Here is a 6941-nt window from a genome sequence, read left to right as displayed (position 1 = left end):
TCATGTATTCCCTTGCCTTATTTGTATTGCCCAAGTGCATCACCATTAGTGCAATTGACCAGCCTATCCTCCTGTAAATCTAAGGTTATCCTCCTCATTGTTTACCACCCAGAAATTTCTGCATCATCTGCAAACTTACTGACCAACCATCCTACATTCGTGTCTAAATCAATTATATATGCCACAAACAACAAGGATCCCAACACTAATCCTCTGCAGAACCCCAATGGATATAGGCATCAAGTGACAAAATATACTTCATCCATCATCCTCTGCTTCCTGCCACTCAGCCAATTCTGGATCTAATTTGTCAAATTTCCTCAGATCCTACGTGCGCTTACCTTCACTATCACCATCCCATGCAATACTTTATCAAAACATTTGCTGAAATGCAAGTACTCTACGTCAAATGCATTATCTTCAGCTACATACCTGGTCATCTCTTCGAAAACTGCAATCAAGTTGACTAGAGATGATCTCTCCTTTACAAAACAATGCGGACTGTTTTGGATTAATCCCCACCTCTTCAAGTGCATATTAATTCTGGTCTTCACCCCTCTCTCTCTTCTGATGTTCAAGCTTCAGATGACGTAAGAATGCACTCCTTACATTCTCCTTTCCCCTTACTACGACTCAACTCTTGTCGTCTTTCCATTTTAAATGTTGAAAAACTGGAACTTGGCCAAGAATAGTGGATATTTGTTGAAAAATGAACTAAACCGTAATTTACTTAATATTACTGATTTCTATCATAGCTTTACTATTTCTTTTAAAAGAAAGCATTTATGTCTTGTACAAGACTTTTTTTAAAACTGTGATTTGTGTTTTAAATCATACCACAGATTGTTAGAATTCGGTGACAGATATAATGCAATAGAACATAAGGCTGGACTGTCTGATTTTAGTAGCTATGTTTCTTCTGTACAATTCAACTGTTAAGAGATAACTCCAATTCCATTAATTTCAAGACTACTGGAATTAGTAAACTGTTTGTTTTGTATGATGCCATGGTTCAGTTAAAATGCAAAATTCTGTAACGATGGATGACTTAGCAAATTAACTTAGCAACTTATTTTATTTGATTGTTTAAGTTTAAGTTGCTAAGTTAATTTCCCACTTCCTGCATTGGTGACTTTAACAGGAAAATAAAGATACCAAAATTTTAACCGGGGATAAGACAGAATGGAGCTGAGAAGCACAACATGCCAGGCAGCATCAGAGGAGCAGGAAAGTTGACGTTTCAGGTCGAGACCCTTCTTCAGAATTTTGAGGGGGTGGGGGAAGGGAGCTCAGAAATAAATAGAGGAGGGATAGGGCTGGGGAAGATAGGTGGGATGGTGATAGGTGAGTGCAGGCTGGGAGTGGTGGGGATTGGTCAGTGGGATGGGAGGAGCGGATAGGTGGGGAAGGAGATGGACAGGTTGTGTCAGATCAAGGAGGCAGTGATGAGAGGGAGGGTTGGACGTGGGATGAGGCTGAGTTTTAAAACTGGTGACTTCCATGTTTAGGCCATCAGGCTGGAGGCTCCCGAGGCAGAATATGTCTGACCCTTCCTCTCATCCCCCCCCTCCTTGACCTGACACAACCTGTCCATCTCCTTCCCCACCTATCCGCCCCACCCATCCCACTGACCAATCCCCACCACTCCCAACCTGCACTCACACCTGACACGTCAACTTTCCTGCTTCTCTGATGCTGCCTGGCCTGCTGTGCTTCTCCAGCTCCATACTGTGTCATCTCTGACTCCAGCATCTCCAGTTCTTGTTATCTCTGACAAAAGTTTAACTGGGACTCGACTCATAAAGGAACATAAACTTAAACAATCAAATAAAATAAAAATTGCTGGTTTGAAATGCTTCGGAATACGATGTTAGACTATAACATTCATCAGAATAATTTTAATGGGACCAGTTGATCGTTTAAGAAAGTCACCTCTGTCTCCATTTTATTTACGTTTCTTGCTCAATGTTAAGGTCATGAAGACATTTTAGTAAAGATTTTCTTTTTTTTTACATGCACTTGTTTTCTGACTACACAGCCATACAGTTTTGAAAATGTAGCACTACTCCAGCAAAGATTCAAAACAAGTAAAGGTTTAAGCTGAGTGTCATTTCTGAGGACCCTAAACGTTAACTCTGATTTCTATCCACAGACCTTACCAAACCTGCTGAGCTTTTATAGCAATTGCTGTTTTTGTTTCTGATTTAAAGTATCTGCAGTTCTTTTGGTTTCTTTTAGTTAAATTAAGGTGCCAAATTTCAACAAAGCATGACAAGAGACAAGAAAATTAATGAGTAAAACATACAGCAGGCTGGCCAGCTATGGTGAGATGGGGTTAGTGCTGGGAGTTTCCAGAACCTTATCGAAATATGCAACAGTATATACTTATTAGTAAAAGTCATTGCTTTAAAACTAATCTTCAGCTCTGAAACAACAGATACAAAAAAGTAATTACACAAAGGCGAGATGATGCGGATTTAAAATCTGAACTTTATAACTAAATTTAAACTAATCACAAAACAATTAAAGGGAAACTTGCTATATTTCAGCTGTTGACATTGTTCAGTCTGATTTTCCAACTATCTCTCCTCCCTGATGCAGTTGTTGCTCCAATTCCAGGTTGCTAGTATTATGAGAAAACGTCCTCAGAGAACGATATATTATTTGTGGACGTGGCCTCAGGTTCTGGAGCTGTAATTTTAGACACGCTTCTCATTCTGTCTTGCCCAGAAGGTATGAGGAAAGAGATTCTTTCTTTTAAAATAAAGCTATATTCTTCTGCTTAAAAATTTAAAACGGAGACTTTGCTGGACTTATGATATGTATGCCACTAACTACACAGTGCCACCCAGACAGAAAAAACAGCAATTAAAAAGTCACACTTGGAAATGAACATACTGGACCTCTACTTTGAGGTACACAACACTAGTGAGACCAGTACATATCATTAGTAAATGTCTGTATTTTTTCTTCTTCTTGGCACTTGGCCATAATTTCTGGAAAGTTCTGTCTAGTATTGACTAGGGGACAAAAATTTTTGGTCAAATCTTAGAGGAAATCAAGTGTTAATTTTGGCAAATTTCAAGGAAGTTTTCTTTCCGTGAGACCTAGCATCTTTTCTCATGCTATCTTCACCTTATTACCTGTGCAGCACACCCGATGGCACCCCACTCATCGTAATCTCCCACTCACTGAGGTGTTATGTACCTATCATCGCCAGGATATCCAGGATCCCTGGCATGGGTGTCATCTTTGAAGCCTGACCAATTGTGTACACGGCACTGAATAAAGATCTGATACACTAATCTTATTTTCAAGTTAATATCTAAATACTGCTTAAATGTTATAAGAATTTCTGACTTACTGTATCCCCTCTTAGCCTTTGCTTCTCTAAGGAAAACAATCCAGCCTTTCCAATCTTTTCTCATAGCTCAGATTCTCCAGCCTGGGCAGCATCCTGGTAAATCTCCTCTGCATCTTCTTAATGCAATCTCATCATTCCTTTAGTGCTGTGACCAGAGCTCTACACCATACAACTTGTTCCTATAACTGTTCAGTCTCTTAAATCTCCTTTGGGCTTTCTGCGACTATCGATGAAGCTATGACTTTTACTGCAGCCAAATCATTCCCTAGGAATAAGTCAGGTCCATCCATGAATAATTTCTTAACTCCTAATACCAGTGTTCTGGACAACAAGTCACACTTCAATTGCGCTTTGTAAAATGCCACCAGGATATAGTGTCCACTTATCCTTTTTATAGTGCTTTGTCTTTCCCTGCACTGTCTGGAGGACAAACTGTTTCCGTTTCCTGCAAAAGAGTTTGAGTAGCTTCTGTGTCTCTTAATATAGTGAAGGGTTTAGCTGCATCATTTATTCATAATGCCAATATCCACCTGTCAAAATTACTTTGCCTTATCTTTCAAATTTTTGACTGGTTGCTTTGGAAATTAACTCAGACACATCCAGAGTAGCCTTTTTCTTGGTGTCATAATCTGTAGAAAGCTTGTTTGACAGGTAATGCATAAATTTCTTGAGTTCTACTGGTCAATTTGCTATCAACTGTCAACCAGCTTTCCTTCGGCCAATTTTGTTATTTCTTCAAATGACATAAAAGGCACCTCTACATCACTTTCCTTAAATTTAGGTAGGGCCTGTGCAAATATAAACATGTAGTACTTGATTTTCAAGTCGAAAACTATCCCAGTATTCCACCTTATAGAAAACCAACTTTCATTTCAGTTTATAGTCCAAAAAAGAAAATATATGATCTCTTACCTAGTCAGCACAAAAGTTTATAAAAAGCAATGTGCAACATTAAATGAAATGAAAATCAGTTATTTTAGAGAATATAGATGATGTCTTTGCCTGTCAGTGCAATTCCAACCGTTTTGTTAATGTTGCAGTCTTCATGCTGCCCATGATCCTTCTGGAGATTGGCCATGTGTACACAATGTCCCCATGACCTAACAGTGACTTTAGATGGACCAAATTATTCTGTTGGTTATAGATGATAAAAATCACTCGCAAACAAGCTTATTTAAGGATTAATACTGTGACAGCAAGAAAACCTTTTGGAGCATAGGACACAGAACAATGTGGGTTCTTCAGTACTATAGGTGTCACACCACAAAGATCATCAGACTATGATCAATTTGAAAAGCTGAGAGTCCATTGTAATATAGGAGATGCAGCAGCCAATTTACTGAGCGCTGGGTCCTGCAAACAGGGCTGTGATAGTGACCCGATAATTTGTTTTCGTGATGTTGGTTGAGGTGCTTGTAAATAAAAAGTCTCATTATTCACAAAGTGGAAGGTTGTATCAGCTGAGAATCAAGTTTAAGTGACAGTGCTGTTATGGACAATCGGGTATCTGCTCTCTGTAGATCATTTCGGATAGCTTCATTCTGCTACCTATCCTATGGTCCTATAAGCACCCATCCAATTTCCGTTCAAGATTATTGACCACCATCAATTCCACAACTCTCATTGACAGCAGGTTCACGGTTACTTGCACTCATTACATAAAATGTTCGTCTTCCATCTCCCCTACGTCTCTCGGCTAGAACCTTAAAGCTAGATACCCTATTCCTTATACTTTCAGCTAATGAAAACAGCTTTCCTTGTCCACCTATATCAAATTTCCCCTCATTTATCTTTGCTGCAAGAACAAGTGAAATCCAGGAGACAAAATCAATAATATTTTCTAACTACAAGTCAAAATAATGATTTTTAATTAGCCCCCGAGTGCTAACTATCCTGATTCTAAAATCAACATTTCTGCTCTGTAAAGAAGATTTGGATTTGTGTTATCACATCTAAAAGCGTTCACATTCTGTAAATTACTGGACTGTTAGAAACAAACTTGCAACCATTTTGCATATTCTAAGGTCCCAGTTAGTGAGAATGGAAGTAGAGCTGCAAAAAATCAGAACATATCCTCTGAAAGTCAAAAATGAGCCCTTGAGAAAATCTCAAGATCAGCCCTTGAAAAGTATTGAAAAATATTTTGTTACTCATTACAGCAGGGCTATCATACAGCCAATGATGGATAAACCAGTATTACTTCAATTCCATTCTTTTGCCTTTTCCTCAAATCCTGTTATATACTTGAAAGCATTTCTTTTTCATTGTTTAGTCCTATTTAGTAGTTTGCCTTGGTTGTAATAATTTAAACCATTAAAGCTGTATTTAAAGGATGCCAAGGCCCGTCAACCTACATTAAATACTTAAGGTCAAATGATTCTGGAAGGGCTCACTACTCTTCAAAGTGTGATATTGGATCTTTAATATTCACTCCAAAACTCCAGTTTCATGTCTTTTAAATTATGAACATATGATTTAGGAGCAGAAGCAATTGGTCACTCGAGCATTCAATAAGGTCACAGATGATCTGTTGGTTTTCAAACTCCACATTCCTGTCTACGCCCGATAACCCTCAATTTTCCTGGCTAACAAAAACCTTTCCTCCTCTATCTTAAAAATATTCAATGACTTGCCTCCATCGCCTTCTGAGATCACACAAATGAAGTACAACATCTTGAATAATTTAGCATGGGAGTGTTTGCTTAAATTATCCATTCACATCCAGGGATTGAAGTCAAGCCTACAAACCTTTGAGGCTAATGGTAAGCTGCCTGCAACTAAATTAAAGTATAGTGGGGCTGGGGCTCCTAGCACTTTACACCCTTAATTGTAACCCAAATCCTAACAATTGGCAGAAATGAGGGATGGCATTCTATCTGTCTAACACAACTCTTTAAACCAAGAACGATAATACTAATAAAAGCCCTAAAGAAATGCAGTAAACAACTGTGGAGGTTTTCTCAGTTTGTTTGCCAAGTTGTAGCAGAAGCCTTTCAAAATTCTATTAATATGATTCTCAATCACAGTATCAAACATCCTTTTCAATTGTAAAGTACTTTACATACCTGAAAGAGAAATTGATTGCTCTTTTCGTGGAATAAGAATGATATGACTTCTTTTACTAGGAGACTCTTAGTTTTAGTTTTGGAACACAGCACGCTTAGGCTTAGAATCCCTACAGTGTGGAAACAGGCCCTTCGGCCCAACAAGTCCACACCACCCCTCAGAGCATCCCACCCGGACCCATCCCCCTATAAACCACCTAATCTACGTATCCGTGAACACTATGGGCAATTTAGCACGGCCAATCCACCTAGCCTGCACATCTTTGGACTGTGGGAGGAAACTGGAGCACCCTGGAGGAACCCCATGCAGACACAGGGAGAATGTGCAAACTCTACACAGATAGCCACCTGACAGTGGAATTGAACCCAGGCCCCTGGTGCTGTGAGGCAGCAGTGCTAACCACTGAGCCACTGAGCCACTGTGCCACACATCATGGAATGGTTTGAAGCTTTCCAAGTAGGTAGTTTCCCAAGCCTATTGTGGTTCCTTCGTGCCAAAACGGACTCATTTC

The sequence above is a fragment of the Rhincodon typus genome, chromosome 26 (genome assembly GCF_021869965.1).
Source record: "Rhincodon typus isolate 14 chromosome 26, sRhiTyp1.1, whole genome shotgun sequence".
Classification (NCBI taxonomy): domain Eukaryota; kingdom Metazoa; phylum Chordata; class Chondrichthyes; order Orectolobiformes; family Rhincodontidae; genus Rhincodon; species Rhincodon typus.
Note: the sequence above shows the minus strand (reverse complement) of the source record.